Here is a 20,109-nt window from a genome sequence, read left to right as displayed (position 1 = left end):
GACCTCATAGTCCTTATTGCTCCTAATAGGGAAAATCATTAGAAGTGATCACTTGTACACCTTAACATGCCAAATTTATACTATTGTGCTCAATATTGTGGGTATCATGCCCACCCTAGTTTTACTTTCTATTTGGAAGGTTTTTGGGTCACCATATCTTGTGTCAAAATGCTATGAATATTTATTTTCTCTCATTCCTTCATGAATGCAGCTAGATTACATTATTATATGAAGGATTAATTTGTGAAATAAGATTAAGTTTTATTAGTTCCTGATTCAACCCTCCCCTCTTAGTAACCTTTCCTACCTCATATTTCCAACAATTAGTATCAGAGCTTTGTGATTCTCAGAGAAGAAGTTTAATAGCTTGAGCAAAGATCAGAGGCAATGGAGGTATACATGATAGATAAGGCTATTGACAATAAAGAGTTGGCTCTTGAATTTTCCATTGGGCAACTAAAGAAAGAAAAGGACAAAATCTCTTAATCATTGAAAAGAAGGAGAGATCTTGCAATACAAATGAATGAAAATCTCTATACTGAAGAAATAATTGAAGATATAAATCCAAAAATAAATTTAGATGAAGCTAATGAAGTAATCAAAGACCTATTATAAAATAATTCCAATCTTCTAGAAGAAGTTAGAAAGCTAAAAGGAGAACAATAAATTCAATTAGTCAAATTATGTGAAGTAATGGAGGAAAAAAAACAAAGCCAAAGAAGAGATAGAAGAAAAGAACAATGAAATTCAACATCTTTCCCTTCAGCAAGAAAACTTCATTGATCAACTCAGTAGTGCAAATGAAGAACTCATAAATCTAAGATCATAAAATGAAAGATTGATGAATCATCTAAACACTAAAAAGAAAACCAATGAAAGGATGATGAAATCTCAAGAAAGTATGAATCAGTTGAATGAAAAAATTAGTATAGTCACAAAGATAAAGCCTGAATAGGATACATAGAAGAAGGTGTATTATCTAAGTAAGGAGCTCAAAAGAATCAAAGACCTATTTGCAATCATTGGGGTAGGATAGGTCATACATCAAACAAATTTTGGAGTGATGTTAAAGAAAAATTTAATGGAAAATGCTACAACTACAATAAGCATGGAGATAGAGCAAGTGAATGCAAGGAGAAATCTATGTTTGAAGGAAAATTCTATAGTTGTAGTAAATAAGGACACAAATATTTTGAATGAAAACTCAAAAATTAAATCCAACATAACAAATTGTGAAAGCAGTACTTGGATGGGACTAAAAGACATGATGTAGGTGCCACTACTATGGTGAATTTGGGCACACTAGAGAAAACTATGTAAAACACTAGATTAGGAAAAGAGATACCACTAAAAGATGTTTCATTTGTATAGAACTTGGACATCTCTCCAAGAACTATATAAACACAGGAAGAATTGAAGATGAAAAGGAACCCAAGGCTGACAATATTACAAAATAGATGAAGTAGCAATGGATACCAAAATCTCCTAAGAATGCAAGCCCAAGTCATGAAGTAGATGTCAGTCAAGAGTTGGGTGACTCAAGCATTTCAACTTGAATCCCTATGGGAATAATAGGAATTGAGATTCTGAAGTAAACATCCCTCATAGGTTCTAGCTAGCAAAAATAAGAGATCCATATCAGCATTCAATATGCACAAGGATGATGTAGGAGCATCTTGGGTTTTGTTGCAATCTTGCATGTTTGGAGGGATTTGGTTAAGTGTTGTGGAAGCTTGGTATTTTCTATTTCTCAGCATGCTCTGTGAGCTCAACATGGTCTTGGGAGCTTTGCATGGTCTATGGATCTCGATAAGGTCTATAGGACTTAGCATGGTCTATGGAGCTCGGCCTATTCTTGGTTTCTCGACATGGTCTTGGTTACTCAGCATGGTCTTTGGTTGCTTGGCATGGTCTTGGTTACTCGACATGGTCTTTGGTTGCTCAGCATGGTCTTGGTTACTCAGTATGGTCTTGCTTATTTGGCATGGTCTTTTGTTGCTTGAAATGGTCTTGGTTACTTGGCATGGTCTTCGTTACTTGGCATGGTCTTTGGTCACTCGGCATGGTCTGGGAGGAGCTCAACTTTTCTTTGGAATTTGGTGCCTATTTTAGGAAACATATCTAATTTTCTAAAATGAGTTAGAGGATGAAAATTTCAAGGATGGAAGAGGGCCTAGAGTACTAACTATGGTTCGATGCTCTAGCTCCAATTCATCTGAAACAAGGAGATATCACAATTTTACTAAGACATCAATTTTGGGAATTTAATTGTTGTAGGAGGCCAACTTGTGGCATTTAATTTATGTATTTGTTTTTCATTTGTGTTCTAGGCTGACTTGTGTCTTAGATTGGTATAATTAGGAGTTGTGGGGAAGTCTTAAGTCATTATTCAGCCATCATGGAGAAGTAGAGGAGCTTGGAAGAGAAAATTTGGAGAAGAGCTAGTAGCTGTGGCTTGGTAAACAAGGAGATTGCTTGGTGTGCTTGCAAGCACAAATTGAGATCTTCCTGGGGTTTCTACCAAAGTGTGGTCTAGACTAGCTTGGGTTTGGATTAGATCTTGAGGGATCTTGTAGAACTATTATTGTAATTTCTATTGTATTTCACCATAACTGGGAAGGCCTTACAGCCTAGCATATTGCATGCAACAATTGTTTTATAAATAAAGAGTTGTGATTTGGTATCAGATCTTGCATTGTTACTTCTTTACGTTATATTTTTTCTATGTGGTTATATAGATAGGGGCTTGGAAAAATCCTTTGGGGATTCTCCTACCTTGCAATGTGTCAAGTGGTATCAGAGTGAAGGTTGTTCCTGAGTATGTAAATCGATTGCTGAAGCTGAGGCAGTTTGCACCAAGACCTAGGTTGGCGAAGATTGATCTTGCGGCTGATTGTATTTTTGGTTAGTGGATTTGTTGCTTACGGTTTCCTATAATTTGGGAAGATGCCTCCAAAGAGATTGGATCCTAAGGAGATTGATTATGTTGTGGAAGAAAGGATCTTAGAGAAGGTTAAAGAAGATTTCAGATCTAAAATAGAGGAGATTAGAGCAGAGTTCAGATCTTAGATAACATTGGACATGATTGTTGAAATTGTGAGTGCTTTATGTGGTGTACCTAGGCATGTGGGTACTGAAGATGGTTATGAGGAAGTTTCTGAAGATTTTGAAATTGCTAGATCTAGTGGTGAGGACAAAACTGATCATGTGGAGAGACCTATTGTAACTAGGGCTGGTTAGTTTGCTAGACCTAGATCTTAGTTAAAGTTGAAGCATAAGATGGAGGTTTTTAATATCTCAGGTACTTTGAATCCTAAAGACCTGATTGATTGGATTGGTGAATTGAAAAATTACTTTGAGCTTGAGGATATTGAGGATCCACTTAGAGTAAGGTTGGCACAAACTAAACTAAAGGGGCATGCTGCTCTTTGGTGGAGAGAATTGCAAAGAGATAGAGAAGAGGAAGGTGAAATGAAGATCACTAGATGGAGGTTCATGGTGACTAAGTTGAAGGCTAAGTTCATTCATGCTGATTATAAACTTGAGTTTTTTAAGAGATTGCAGAACTTGAAGCAGAAAGATATGTATGTGAAGGATTATACAGAGGATTTCTACAAGTTGACTATTCAATCTAGTCATAGAGAATTGTCAAAGGAGAAGGTAGCTTAGTATATTAATGGTTTAAGATTCAATACTCAAGATGAGGTTGGTATGCTAAATATTTCTTCAGTTGAGGATGCTTATTAGTATGCTTTGAGATGAGAGGAGAAGCTAAAGAGGAAAAATCAAGGTAGTTCCCAAGGGAAGGAGAAGCAAGATAGTTTTGCACAAGCTAAACCAAAAGTAGAAGGTGAACCAAAACCTATTGAATAGAAAAGAAGGGTAGGTGGAGGTGGATTCAGAGGTAATTGTTTTAAGTGCGGTCAAGAAGGGCATAGATCTTTTGAATTTCCAATTGGTAGGATAGTTGCTATTGTAAATGAGGTTGAACTCCAAGATAGTCAGCCTAAAAAAGGAGAAAGTCTGTTGGCTCGATGAGTATTGGTTGGTGAGAGGACATTGGATTCTTGTCAGAGGACTAGTTTGTTTAGGACTTGTTGTATGTCTGGTGGTAAAGTCTAGAAAGTGATTGTGGATGGTGGTAGTACTGATAACCTTGTTGCTGAAGAGATGGTTCAAAAACCTGGTTTGAAGATAATGAGACATCCTTATCCTTATAGAATTGGCTGGTTGCAAGGTGAGCGTGCTTTGGAAGTGAGGGATCAATGCCTTGTTGATTTTTAGATTGGGTAGTTTAAGGATCAAGTGTTGTGTGATATTGTGGACATGAACAGTTGTCATGTATTGCTAGGTAGACCTTGGCAGTATGATTGATGGGCCATGCATGATTGTGTCAAGAATGTGTTTACTATTGAGAAAGGTGGCAGGAAGTTTTCCCTGATTCCTTTACAGAATAAAGAGCTCGATAGGAGGAACTTAAGTATTGGCAGCTAAGTTGAGATGGTAGATTCTAGGAGGGTTGGAAATCAATGTGGAAAGTAGACCTATAGCACACGTAAGATGGATGTGAAGAAGTAGAAGAAGAACAAAGGAAAGAGTGTGCAAGTTGAAGACTTGGAGGATATGTATGTGAAGAACCAACTCGGGATTTATGTTTTGAATCCCAAAAGATGTTCTTCCATCTATTAAGAACATCTTTTTGAAGTTGGGGTGCTTGATGCAGGAGCATCTTGGGTTTTCTTGCAATCCTACATGTTTGGAGAGATTTGGTTGTGTTGTGGAAGCTTGGAAATTTTTTGTGCATGGTCTTGGGAGCTTAGCATGGTTTTATGGAGCTTAGGAAGGTTTATAGGACTCAACATGGTCTTTGGAGCTTGGCATGGTCTATGGAGCTTGACCTAGTCTTGGTTTCTCGGCATGGTCTTGATTACTCGGCATGGTCTTTGGTTGCTCAGCATGGTCTTGGTTACTCGGCATGGTCTTTGGTTGCTCAACATGGTCTTGGTTACTTGGCATGGTCTTTTTTTCTTGGCATGGTCTTTGGTTGCTCAGCATGGTCTTGGTTACTCGGCATGGTCTTCGTTACTCGGCATGGTCTGGGAGGAGCTTGACTTTTCTTAGGAATTTGGTGCCTATTGTAGGCCATGTATCTAATTTTTTGTAATTAATTAGAGAATGAAAATTTCAAGGATGGAAGAGGGCCTAGGTTACTAACTACAGTTTGGAGCTCGAGTCATAATTCATCAAGAGCTAGGAGATATCATGATTTTACTAAGACATCGATTTTGGAAATTTAACTATTGTAGGAGGCCGACTTGTGGCATTTAATTTATGTATTTGCTTTTCATTTGTGTTCTTGGTCAACTTGTGGCTTAGATTGGTATAAATAGGGGTTGTGGGGAAGTATTTATTCATTATTAAGCCATCGTGGAGAAGTAGAGGAGCTTGGAAGATCAAATTTGGAGAAGAGCTAGTAGTTGCGGCTTGGGAAACAAGGAGATTTTTTTGTGGGCTTGTGAGCACAAGTTGAGATCTTCCTAGGGTTTCTACCATAGTGTGGTCTAGACTAGCTTGGGTTTGGATTGGATCTTGAGGGATCTTGCAGAACTGTTATTGTAATTTCTATTATATTTGGCCATATTCGAGAACGCCTTACAGCCCGACACATTGCATGTAACAATTTTTTTTAAATAAAGAGTTGTGATTTGGTATCAAATCTTGAATTGTAACTTCTTGTTGTTGTATTTCCACTATGTGGTTGTATAGCTAGGGGCTTGGACAACTCCTTTAAGGATTCTCATACCTTGCACTGTGTCAAAGGATCACTGAGTCGTTGCAAAAATTGAAGACCTTACCGAGCTAGGTCAGGTCATGAGACCTTGCCAAGCAAGGTCAAGATACATGAAAGTATTGTATGTGGAGACCAATTTTTTGAAGACTCTATCGAGAAATAATTATTCTGCCAAGCTATCAATGTCTACCAAGCATTAAATGTTGAAAGGCACTGGATGACAACCTATCACTAAGTGAGTAAACATACCAAGCATTAATGGTAATTGAAAAGAGGAAATTTGTCAAAAGGGAGAAATTAATGTCATTGTTTCACCATGAATTTCTAGAGCTATTAGTCTAGAATGATTTTAGAGCCCTGAAGAAACTTGAGCATTTTTTGTTGAAGTATTTTCAAAGTTTTTAGAAACCCTACTAAGCATTCGGTATGTTGGAATATTGTAGAATAACGGGGGGGGGGGTGAATCAGTTATCCAAGGTCTAGATGTATAAATAGAACTTTCCACAACTTAGTGAACCAATGTGCATAAAATATATTCATCATTCATGCATCAATTAGATCACACATTCACTCAAACTTGTAGGTTACTTTCAAATCAACTTTATAGAAATGTAAGCATGAAACATAACAGATTCAATAACACATTTAATAGAATGATTTTACGAGGCAACACAATTTGGGAAAAATGGCTAGTAACATGCTACTAATTCTCACTCTTCTAAATTGATGCCCTGTGAAAGGACAACCCTATTAAAGGGTTACAATGCACACTATTAAATGAGACATGTGTTGGTGTTTTATTTTGATGTTAACAGTGCTAAAACTACTAGGCGACAAAAGGCTTAGTACCTAGATATCAGTACATACACAACCTAAAGAATAGCCAATTCTCATTATCACTTGCATATGCAAAGTACTAGGGCCCAACTCCAACAAAACCTTAGACGGTTTTCTACTCTTTTGGCTCTGTAAAAACCAGGGCAGGTGCACTCGGGGATGGTTCAAAGATGGAATAATTGTATGAGAATTATTCTTAGTTTTATTTTGATTCTCATCTCTAAATCCTCAAACATATACGTAAATAACTGATAAACACATTCCTTGAACAGATATGGCCAAGAAATCTTCTATAGCTCTGCAGATGTTTCCAACAACAATGGCTAAATGAAGCTAAAACAATCCATGCAGGCAAGTGCTGGCCAACTTTGAAAATCTTACAGGAAAGATAAGTGAAAATTGATTTTATGATGTATTTTGAAAAAGCTAGTTATAATATACTTCTCTTTTGGCTGAAATACTTTCGATCAGTGCCTAATCCATTGGGAATTCAGAGTCAAGTAAATTCTTAGATCTAATTTGTTGCCTTGCAACGAATTTTCATCAGCAATTCTTACCAGAATTTATCATTCAAAAATCCTTATTAACACCCAAGCAACCTCATCACATTCATCAGAGCCTTTATTTAATCCATTGAATTAACAGCAATAACAAATGGATGTACAGTCTTACTATATTGGAATCAATTGCATAAGCTTTTACTCACACAACATCAAGGTAGCTAAGTATTAAAAAAGGAGACAAAATTCAGAGAAGAACAGATATGGGGACAGTTCATAATTTGTATTCATTTCCTTTGAAAATGGTATATCCTTTACAAAAGACCCGGAAAAACCTTCAGAGAAGAACCACAGTTCTTTCTACATTCATCCATATCTCAGAAATTTTGACAGAAAAAGTATACTATAAATTTCTTTCCCAAAATGTTTGGACCAAAAACAGAACTAAGCATAATACTTAGTGAAAACCAAATTCGGACCCATCTTTAGCCTTGGGATCTCACTTAAATAATGTGAGATGCAACAAGCTTTAGGCTACAAAAGGTGATAGGTGTCCTTCTTTTAAAAAACAAAAACAAGAATAACAGAAAGGTTGATTACAACAGCACTTCTTGGCGTGTCCCTTTCTGTTATGCTTCTTGGTTGTTATGATCTGCTCTCACAATCATTCCTCATCTTCAGAGTACATACCCATAAGGTCTGTAAGTGATGTATCATCTTCTGTTACATGCAAACTCACTTTAACCTGGGGATTTTCTATGTCATCATTTCTGACTACAAAAGTAACTATTACTCTTACATCTTCCTCGTCATCGTCTCCTGACATCTGTTCACTAAACTGATCTTTCCATCTGTTAAAAGTATCATCATCTGGCCAATCAAAACTTAGGGTTTCTCCCTGTATCTTTATTAAAGAATTGGCATTTTCTTCTAAATCATCGAATTCTTTTCTTATATCAGCATAATATAATTGTATTTTTACCAGCTCTTCGTTTGTCTTTGCCCAAAACCAATGGCCAGTCTCACTGATGATGTTTGTTATTCTGTTATCGAATAATTCATCCATTTCCTTTTTCCATTTGTCTTTTTCCTTTACTGTATCAACAGATTCTAAGGCACAAGGAAATAGGGTGAATTTTTTAGCAAGATATTTTGAAAAACAGAGTATCAATTTTCTCTGTAAAGAATCTCTTTTATTTTCAAAATTATCTAATTGATTCAATAAATCAAAAATCCTTTCAACCTGATGATAAGGCATTTGAACTGTAGATATACAGATAATTGTAACATCATTATTTCTCTGTCTCCACTTCTGTGCAAGAGAATCTAGTCCATTCTTTTCTTTATTTAACTCATCCATGAGGGTTACAATCCTTGTCAACTGATCATAAAAATTTGACCATTGTATTTTATCCCTCAAATATGTCACACCCTGCCTCCATTTCTCTTCTTGCTGATTTCTAAATTCTATCTGCCACTCATGTAATTTGGTTTTTTCTGCTTCAAATTCCTCTGTAGTATAGAATTGGGGTCTTTCAGGAGTGTCAGGTATCTCAATAATAGGGGTTAATCCCACAGATGACTGTGGGGGATATGCAATTCTTAGTGTACTGGATTCTCCCACTTTTCTCTTTCCAAGTACCTTTTCTAATTGAGATACCCTGTTTTCTAACTCAATTCTCCTTTTTACCTCTTGGTTATAGGCTTCCATCACTATTTCATATTTATTATGCATATCAATCATTTCCCTCTCTCCTCTTTCCGTAGTAGCCAGGGCAAATTTAGAATAATCCACATTCATGTGGGCTGCCTGTACATTCGAAGTGTCAGCAACTCTTCTTACAATGATACTCCCTGTTAATCCTGAATCATCAGGATGTGATGAAGTAATTCTGGATCCTCTTCTCAGGGACCACATAACAAGGGTAGCTTGATCATTGCTGAATGTTGTACCCAAGAATTCCTCTTTATTTGGATCCTGGAGTCCTAAATTATTTGAAACAGAATTAAAAATTAATGCGTCAGCAATGTCCCAATTGGGCAATAATAAAACATTAGCATTTTTTACCATCTGTCTTCCCTCATCAGGGGTTATATTTTGGAACTCTTGCACCATTTGTTCCTTTATTAGATTTTGAATGGAGGTCTCATCCATTTCTGGATGTTCTGCTTTCATATTATTACACCTTTGCTCAAAAATGTGCATGTTTACTCTCCACGCAAACTGATGGAAAGCCCTAGATCTTACAAAATTGTTATCAGATAAAAAATGTTGACTGGCTTGTTCCAAAATAGGGTCCAATTCCCTTCCTCTGAAATTTGCTGTAGTTAATTCAAAACTTGGTACAGGGGGTTCCTGAGGGTTCCCTTCATCAATCTCTGCTTGTGTAACAAAAATTTCTCCTTGTGACCCCATTTGTTCGAATTGCTCATTGGTGAGCTGTTCTTCCTCAATTCTTATTGGGGTTTGAGAAGGTGAGCCACTTTCATCAGGGGATTCTTCCTCCCTTATTATTCTCCTTCTTTTGGGAGAAGGTTCAGGGGGTCTTTCTTCTAGGACAGTGCTGGTGGATTCAACTATCTGTTTTTCTTTATGCACAACGGGCACCTGCTGTCGGACAATAGTATATCCTGTTTTCTTCCATACCACCAGTGGACCTATTCCAATGTTGGGGGTGAAACCCAATTTTCTCATAATTTCTCTGGCTTTATCTGGAAAAGAATTAATAAAATGTTGTTTCTTCTCATTCATTACTTCCATTATCTCAGACAAAGTACTCATGAGCTTATGTATTTTATCTGCATTGTTTGCAGCATTACTAAGAGGACTGAAATCTTTGTCAAAACAATTAATGAATTCCAAAACTTTTGAATAGACTCTCCATTTTTCTTTCTTTATTTCTTGCTCATGGAGAGAGTATTCATTTCTTATTATATCTTCAGGAAAATAGAATTCATGCTGAACTGGACGAAGCTTGATTCTCAATCTAAGGGTAGAGTTAAAGAAACCTTCTGTATCACAAAAACGAGAGTGAGACACTGCCATTTTATATTGATCCAAAATTTTATGGAGAAAGACCCACCCTTCTTTAGTTATCACAAACTGGTGGGCTATAGTACAAGTAGGAAAAATTGATCCTGTCCCCCTTTTGTGCAAAAAGGCCTCCTCCACTCCTCCCAACTGCCACAAAAATTCAGCTATCCCTACCTTTAAAGGTACCTGATAGGGTAACACATGGGGTGTTCCTTTGAATCCATAGACCCTGATGACCGTTGAGACTGAATATGGGATAATATCTCCCCAATTATGTGAAACTTTTAGATTATGGGTTTTGTCCATAGGCCTGACAAGGTGCATTAATGCCTTAGGGATTCTGGGATTGTCACTCAATATGAGGCACCTTAGTTTGGAGGCAAAGTGCCTATCAAATCTAACAAAGCTGGCATTTTCTGCTTCCCAGGTCATGTCTGCACTCCATAATTGGACTGGCAGTGCTTCCCCTTCTTGTTCTCTATTTAAAACCATTTCTTTACCAAAATAAGTGGCCCCTTTAAAAAGAAACATATGCATCAGTAAAGAATACTGACCCCAAACCTTTTCCACCTTGCCCTGTGCAATCCCCACCAATCCATGATGAATCTCATTTTCCAAGTAAGATGCAAAATCAAAAATTATTTCCACACCAAAAGAAGAGATTTGGGTGATCATATACATGAAGCTCACCGGAATAAAATCTTCTTCGCCCTCTCCAAAGACTCTGCACAGGGTCCTATATATCTCCACTGCCCTGGCATTAAAACATGATTTCTTGAAGGGTTCTTTAGAAGATGATGTTATGGTTGGGAGGCCTCCAATTCGGCCTATGTGGGCTTTCAGTGCACCCTGTCTAACTACATCCCTCTTGGATATATATTCTTTTTCTAAATCTATCAGATTAATGGGCACATGATACATGGTGAGGGGTCCCAGACTGAAAACCTTCCTAATCTCCTCGGGACTGATGGTAACTAAAGCCTCACCATCTATTCTTCTCACTACCTTAGTGGCTTGGTCATAGTTTTTTGCTATAGCTTCAAGCAGGTCAAAATCCATAAACACGCTGGGGACAACAAGCTTCCCAAGATCAAAATTCCATATATTGGCATGAGGGGCATATAACTTCCTTTTCGCAAACCATTTTTTGAATAAACTCAAACCAGTTTGAGAAGTTTGAGCATCTCGGACCCAATTACCCTTATCATACAATCCATCAGCTACCCTAAGCCTAGGGTTGAGTGAGGTTAACCTCTTAACTTGCACCGTTTCTACAGTAGATTCAGGAAGTAACTCAAGCAAATCATCATGCACATTTCTATCCAGGTAGTTTACTGCACCTGTAAATCCCTTCTTAGGAGGCATCTTGGGCTATCCTTTTTAAAACTTAAAAGCTCACGAAGATGATGGCAGTTTTACTTACTTGAATTCTGTCTCAATTCTCCTTTGTATTCCTGCAAAATTTCCGCAAACAGATAACTTGACAATTTTTTATCAAACCTTGGCACGCTTTTCTTTCAGTAATGGCTTCTGCACAAGAATGGCTTCAAATCTTTTCTCGCGTGAAATGAAACTGATGCAATCTCTCTGTATTATACTCTATTTTTCCTCATGGACGAAGCTTTCTTGTCTAATTAATATAGAGAGTGGCACTACATTTTTTATTTAAAACTGCGTCGTTGATCTTCAAAGATCCTACGATCATGCGGTACAAAGAGAACAACTAGGAGTTATATTTGCCATGTCAGTTATTTTACCCAATGAGAGCTTGCCACATACAGAATTCTTTCTTTTGATGGCGCTTACATTTAGACCCACTGACGACGGAGAACACGTGTCAGCATGTCGCTACTTCATTATGCATAAAGAACAAGCACCTTGCCATGACGAGGCGGCAACAACCGTTGATCGGATCAAGAAATGATCGAAAGATACGCTATAGGACTTCTTAAGAAAGAAGGCAGCTGGCCCAACTCGCTATGTCGTTGTAATTATCTTCCTTGCAACTCTTCATAGCGAGGTAGCGAGCTCCGTTGATCCACTTCAAGCTGACGTTCAAGATTTCTTGTACACTTAGTCAGATAGGTATTAATGAGAATCGGATCTCTACATAGCTGGCACATGTCAAAATTTATCACAGTCATCTGTCATTACACGTCATCAAAGATCTTGCCGATCTTTTTCCATTTTACGGGGCCTCGCTAACTCGCTAACGGTGAAGCACCTCAATTTTCCGATAGCGAGGTAGCGAGCTTCGGCACTTAAAAGGATTCCGTGCCGGAAAATGCAAGGGTTACCCAGTAATTACTTCTGTTAATTAAAATTGATTCTGACAACGGTATTTATGACTGGTCATGCCACTTGGTGTAATTATGATACAAGCAAGATGCAATGTCATCATTTTTAGATTTTCACGTGGCCTCGCTACTTCGCTAACGGTGAAGTGCCTGAATTTTCCAATAGCGAGGTGGCAGAACTTCCAGAAAAATCAACATTCCGGCTCTGATGTCAGATATTCTAGTGGGTCCCTCTCCCCTTTTTTTTTTTTTTGGATGGCGAATTGCAAAGTGTACCTGCACAATAAAACATTTAATAAGCAAATCTCCGATCGCTGCATCTTCACTTCATGGTCCCACCGCTTAAAAAACTCAATACTCGCTATCTCGCTATACTTAATGAGCATGCAATTCTCAATAGCGAGGTAACGCCAGTGGTAGATCTAATCAGATCCGACGGTTGGGACAAATAGGAAGAAAGGTAACCCGGGAGAAAGGAAAAGGAATATGAAAGCATATTCGCCTCTTTTGAAATTTGAAAATTTTGCGCCCGACCATTTATGAATAGGGATGAATATAGGGCTTATATGGCGATTATTTCTTATAGATGGTTTATCCAAAACCCTATGCTTCACTTAGACATAGAACATCTGACTTTTCTATGGTTTAACTAAAAAAATTTTTACTGCAGAAAAAGTCAGACCAACAACATGGTTAGAGGATTTCAATCACCCTATTAGAAGGGAGCCTTGTTAGAGGACTTTAGATTATTCACTTGCAATATCACCTAGGTAAATGATTTTAAAATGACTTTTAGGTCAACCTTAATCCAAAGGATTTATGCTAAACTCATATAATAATTAGAAAGTAATATTAAGGCTTGATATCATAATATCTTACAACTCACTTTGTAGATTATAGATCTCTATTTCAGTCCTCCATTATGCTTGGCTTTCACACAGTTTAGCTCTAATAGATTGCTCACCCTTTAAGCATCCATGCCCTTAATTATTGTTACTTTGCATACCAATTGTAGACTCTATAGTTTGGTCATCATATGAAAAAACACCCTAGATTCCTTGTCTTTCCTAGGTTCTTGCACATGCCAACTGTTGTTTCATGCATTGTATCCCCTTACAAAGAGAAATTAGATCTTTTGTTGTTTATCAGCCATCGTCCATTTTAGGATTAGGTAGGATTAGGTAGGATTCAATGAATCTACCCATCTTTTCATTTTATTCCCTTCTAGAAACTTTTCCTTCAATCCTCTTTAAATTTTCCTCAAAAAGTTTCATCTTGAATTTTGTGCCACCATCTCATCAAGATTATCTTCTAGATGGTTCACACAATCCAAGAAATCAAACTTGTCAGCTTAGATTCATTGAATTCATAATCTTGTTTATAATTATTCCACTTAGTAGTAACTTGCTTCTAATTCCCTGTACATATTGCATTGCCTGACATCCACTATCAAATCACTCAACATGAACTAAAGTTTACTTGTGCTCGGCATCAACTAAACTTCACTTGGCTTACATTGTATTATTAAGAAGGAGATTGTTAAAAACAAAATGATACAAGTGTGATAAATGTGTTACAATCATTGTTTTGTCACTGATGTCAAACCTATTATTTTTTCAGTAAGACAACTACTTATATGATTTAAGTACTATCACTTATTTGATTGATGAAGAGGATTTGATCAAAAAAATGTAACAATAGTACCTAGAGGAAAGGTTGAGTTATGATATTGAAAATGAGTACAAGAATCAACTAAGGCAATAATATCATAGTGTATTGTTAATCTTCTTAAGGTTTCAAAGGTTGGTTACACTAAGCAAGTTTAGAAGAACAAGTTGAAAAAACTTTGTCTACCAAGCTTGACCAAATGGATAGTAGGTACTAAGAAAAGTTAGTTCAAGCTGAGTAGAAATTTAGTTGAAGCCAAGTAAAATTATATTTTAGTGTATGCCAAGCAAAGTAGTGGATGTCGAATAAAGTTTAGATGATGTTGATCACTAGTAAACTTTAGTTCGTGTTGAGTGCTTTATTAGAGGATGTTGAGCAATGCAATTTGTGTCGAGCATTGGAAGAAAGTTAATTCCAAGTGCCAACATTATTAGAAAGATCTTGAATTCAATGGATATGAGCTAACAAGTTTGTTTTCTTGGATTGTATGAACCAAGTGGAAGATAAGATTGATGAGTTGGTGTCATAGAATTCATGGTAAACCATTTTGAGACAAATTCAAAGAGAATTGAAGGAGAAGTTTCTAGAAATAAAATGGAATGAGCGGTAGATTTCTTGAACCCTTCCTAATCTTTCCTAACCCTAAATTGGATGATGGAGAATGAATGAAAAAAATCCTAATTCTCTATTTAAAGGTATGGTTGGTCAGAAGCAAGGGTTGTCATGTGTGAGAACCTAAGGAAGACAAGGAGTCAAGGATATTGCTTCATTCAATGACCTAATTGAGAGTATACATTGGCATGTTAAGAAAGAAGGCTTAAGGGTATGGATGCTTGAAGGGTGAACAAGCTATTAGAGTTGAAATGTGTGAAAACCAAGCAGAATGGAGTACTGAAACAGAGATCTATAATTTGAAAATGGAGTTGTAAGTTGTTATTAGATCAAGCCTTATTGTTACTCTCTAATAATTGTATCATTCTAGGGTAAATCCTTTGGATTAAGGTTAACCTAATAGTCATTTATAAATCCTTTAACTAGGTGACATTCCAAGTGAATGGTCTAAAGTCCTCCAACAAGGCTCACTCCTAATAGGGTGATTGAAATCCTTTAATAGGGTCACATTTAGCAGTCTTTATTGTAACCTTTAATAGGGTTGGCCTTTCACAGGGCATCACTTTAGAAGAGTGAAAAAATGAGTCACATGTTATTGGTGGTTTTCACAAATTGGATTTCCACATAAACCATTCTGTCAAATGTGTTGTTGAGCCTATTATGTTTCATGTTTATATTTCTGCAAATTCATTTGATAGTAACCTACAAGCTTTAAGTGATTGTATAATCTTATGGATGCATGAATGATGATAAATTTTTTATGGGTTCACTAAGCTATGAAAAGTTTTATTTATACATCTGGGCCTTGGATAACTGATTCACCCCCCAGATAGTCTAAAGAATTCCAACATGTATCACTCAACATGCAGTAGAATTTGAATTTTCTCAACTCCAGCTAATTTTGTACTCTACTTATAGTAACTTTCCTTGGTACCTACTATGCTAATTGTTAAGCTTGGTAGACACAATTTGTTTTACTTTTTCTTTTGAAATTAATTAGTGTATCCATCCTTTGCAACCAAAAGTAGATAATCAATGCACTATAATATCACTATATTAACTTATCTTTGTACTCATTTTCCATATCATAACTCAACCTTTCCTCTAGGTGCTATTGTTACCTCATTTGAGAAAATCGTCTTCATCAATCAAACAAATGATAGTACTCAAATCATCTTAGCAATTATCTTACTAGCAAGTAGCAATTTTGACATCAATGATAAAATAATTATTGAAACATATTCTCATACTTGTATCAATCAATTTTCGACAATCTCCCTCTTTGGCATTGATGGCTAACCAAACTTAATTAGTACAATGAACAATAACACCAAAAAGAAAATAATTCTGTGCATTGAAATCTCTCCCTCTATCAGCAAATTTCATCTTTTGTATAGGTTACAAAATTTTATTATGATCAATAGACAATCAACTCATCCTTATGACTCCCTCTTGATCAGTTCTTATATCTCCCTTTGAGTAGATATACTATGTTTCTTCTATCTCCCCTGGATTGCTTTTTCCTTGTATCTTCTATAATCTCCTCTTTCTGGATTGTTGGATTTCTCTCTTTCTTTTTCTTTCTCCCTCTTTGATAACAATGGCAAAGAAAATTGTCATCTTAATATGTAGATATGAACATTTATAGTTTCTCCCTCTGTGACCTATCTTGTGATCAATTTGTAGCTCCAGCTCTTTGATTACTTTAGGTAGCTCCTAAAGTAAGATCCACTGTGTCAATGTGTAACATATGTAAATCATCTTGTTTGATGCAGGACACTTCTCATGCTTCTTAAATAGCCTTTGCTAGGGATATCACCCCTAATTTACCTCTTAGATACTCATAAGAATACTTAGGTAATGCTTTTGTGAAGATATCAACTATTTGTTGTTTTGTGTTAACATATTCCATCCTCACCTCTTTATCTTGAACTAAGTCTCTTAACTAATGATACTTGATTGCAATGTGTTTAGCCTTTACATAGGCATCACATGATTCTTTGATATATTTATAGCACTTGCATTATCACAATAAGTATCAGAGGTTCAATGATTTCCTCCTTCATACCTTTGAGTAGTTGTTTGTTCCATACAATGTTTGTACAATTTACTATAGCAACAACATATTCAACTTCACCAGTAGATTAAGATATGTAGTTTTCTTTCTTTTGAGTCCATGTAACTAGCCTTTTTCGTAAGAAAAATGCTCCTCCACTAGTACTCTTTTTGTCATCAATATTTCTATCCCAATTAGCATTAGTGTAGGTTTTTTATTCAAATTTCTCTTTTTTCTTATAGTGTAGTCCATAGTATTTTGTTCCTTTTAGATATCTCATTATTCTTTTAACAACCATCAAATGATTCTCCAAGTGAAATTAGCATAAAATCTTGCAACTATCCCAATAGATAATGCAATATCAAGTTTGTTGTGTACTACATATTGTAATTTGCCAATAATAGACCTATGCAATGTTTGATTCACCTCAGTTGAATCATTATTCTTTGACAATTTATGTCATGCCATCATAGGTGTGCTTATTGGCTTGGAATCTTCCAATCCAAAAAAATTTAATAACTCCTTTACATATTTTGATTGAGTGATGTATATACCATATTTTGTCTAATGTACTTGCAAATATAGAGTTAATATCCATTTGATAAATTTTGAAACCTTTGAATGTAGGTTAAGCATGCATAGTTCTTACTCCTTCCAATCTTGCAATAGGGGAGAATGTTTCTCCATAGTCTATCCCTCCTTCTTGTGCATATCCTTTACAAACTATTGTTTCCTTGTTCCTTATGACTTCACCATTTTCATCTAACTTGATTTTTTACATCAACTTCATGCCAATCTCATTTTAATCTTTTGGTCTAGGAACTAGAGTCCATGTCTTATTTTTCAAAAAAATTTCAATTTCTTCTTTCCTGGCTTTACTCCAGTTGACATATTCTAAGACATCTTTCGCTATTGTAGGTTCATGAAACATGTATCATTTTTCAGCTTGTTCTTTTTCATTGGTATAATATCTTTATTTCCAATGATTTGTGCTACGGGATGATGTCTCTTGACATACTTTGACAATCTAGGTTCTGCTCTATTTTCCTTATTTTTTCTCTCAACTTCTAAATCATTATGTGCATCACTATTAGGTAGTTCAACATCTCTTTTATGTATACTAATCTCAGAATCAGAATGTGCCTCAACCTCATTCTATAACTCAACACCTGATTGTACCTTGATTGTAGAATACAACTTGACATTTATAGTATGTGATTGACAGTCACTGAAACTTGTTATTGATTTGCAACTTGATTTACATCATCTTCATCAGCAAGCATACCTTCATAAAAGTATACAAATGATTTGTATTCCTCTGGTTCTGCCATAGGTTTAGCCTCATATACTTTTGTATTTTCATCAAATTTCACATTTTCACTTTCCAAAACCTTGTTAGTGTTAGTATTTAAACACTTATAAGATTTACTTCTTATGGAATAGCCAAGGAATATACCTTCTTCACTTTTTGCATCAAAATTACCGTTCTTAAAATCCTTGAGAATATAACACTTGCTTCCAAATAGCTTAAAATATTTTACATTAGGTGAGTATCCATACCATAGTTCAAAAGGTGTTGAATGAGTACCTTTCTTGACTTGCACATAGCTCAAGGTATAGACAAATTTACTTATTGCTTCTCTCAAGTACTTCAAAGCAACATTCTTCTCCATCATGAGTTTCCTAGCATAGTCCATTATAGATCTAGTCCTCCTTTCAACAATTTTGTTTTCTAGAGGAGTTCTAGGGGAAAATTTCTATCTTTTGATTCCTTTATCATTACAAAAAATCTCAAACTCATTTGATGTAAATTCTCATTCCTCTGTCAACTCTAAAACATTTTAGACTTTTACATGTTTCCTTCTCAACTCTTGCTAAGTACCACTTAAACATCTGGAAAGCGTCAAATTTTTATTTAAAAAATATAGCTATCATAACTCTACAATAATCATCAACAAATAGCATAATGTACTTATCTTCTTTGTAGCTTTGCACATCAATTGGTCCATACAAGTCAATATGAACAATCTCTAAAATTTATTTAGATGTATGAGTCTTACTCTTAAAGCTTGACATTGTCATTTTCCCTAACTAACATTGCTTGCAAATTATATTGTCAGGTTTCTTCAACTTAGGAAAACCTTTGACTCTTCTCATGTTACTGATACTAACCAAGTTATTAAAATTAACATGACATAACCTCTTGTGCCATAGCCACACATCATCAAATTCTACAACTAAACAAGTAGCATCATCTATATCAAGGTAGAATAGGTTACCTCTAGTTTTATCACCTTTTCCAATTAGTTTTCCATCAATATCATATATCTTAGCAATCTTGTTCTCAAACTCAACCTTACAACCTGAACTATTCAGTTGTGACACATTCCACAAATTATAGTTAAGTCCTTCAACATAGTAAGCATTGTGACATGAAATCTTTTTTATGAGTTTTATAGAACCTTTTCCTTTTATCAAATAGTGCATCATTACCAAACCTTACGCCATTCCAATCATAATAATTCAAGGTAATGAACTTACTTTTATCTTCAATCATGTGATGTGAAAATCCATTGTCAATGATCCATTTGTCGTTCTTCTTCACACATGACACTAGTGCAGTTGCCTCATCCTCATCAGAATCGTCCTTCATTGCAACATACACCACTTCATCATCATGATCATCAAATCCATTTTTAGTTTCTTCTTTAGAAATGTAGCAAGACTTCTTGCCTTTGTCTTTCTAAGCTTTGATGTCTTTAGCTCTTCTACTTTTGTACTTATCTCCGCCTCTGTAATTTTCCTTCTCTAGATATTTAGCAGCAATATGACCAACCTCATTGCAATTAAAACATGTGATAGGTAACTTACCTTTGAATTTTCTTTTACCTAGATGAAATTTCCATGCTATTAGTGCTTCAAGTTGTTCTACATTTTCCTCATCTATATCACTATCACTAGAAACAAATTTTACCTTTTTCTTCTTCTTGTTCTTCTTCTCATTAGGTTCCTTTAATGATAGCTTGGCTTTGAAAATAGATTCAACATTGTCAAATTTGAAATCATCAAAATTAGATAGCTCAAAAGTAATGAGCCTACCTCACAAACCTTTAAGAATCAGATTTGAACTTGGTATACATCTTAGTTCTTGTATTGCAGAAACACTAATAGCATAAATGGGCAATAGTATTCTCAAAAATTTACTCAACATAGTTTCATCATCTATCTTACCATTAGATTCTCTTATTGCATTAACAACATCTTTTATCCTAGAAAAATATTGAGAAATATTATCACCTTCTTGCATTCTTATA

Source organism: Cupressus sempervirens, chromosome 4, assembly GCF_028749045.1.
Source record: "Cupressus sempervirens isolate cs-2001-9-10 chromosome 4, ASM2874904v1, whole genome shotgun sequence".
Lineage (NCBI taxonomy): Eukaryota > Viridiplantae > Streptophyta > Pinopsida > Cupressales > Cupressaceae > Cupressus > Cupressus sempervirens.
This window is presented reverse-complemented; position numbering follows the sequence as displayed.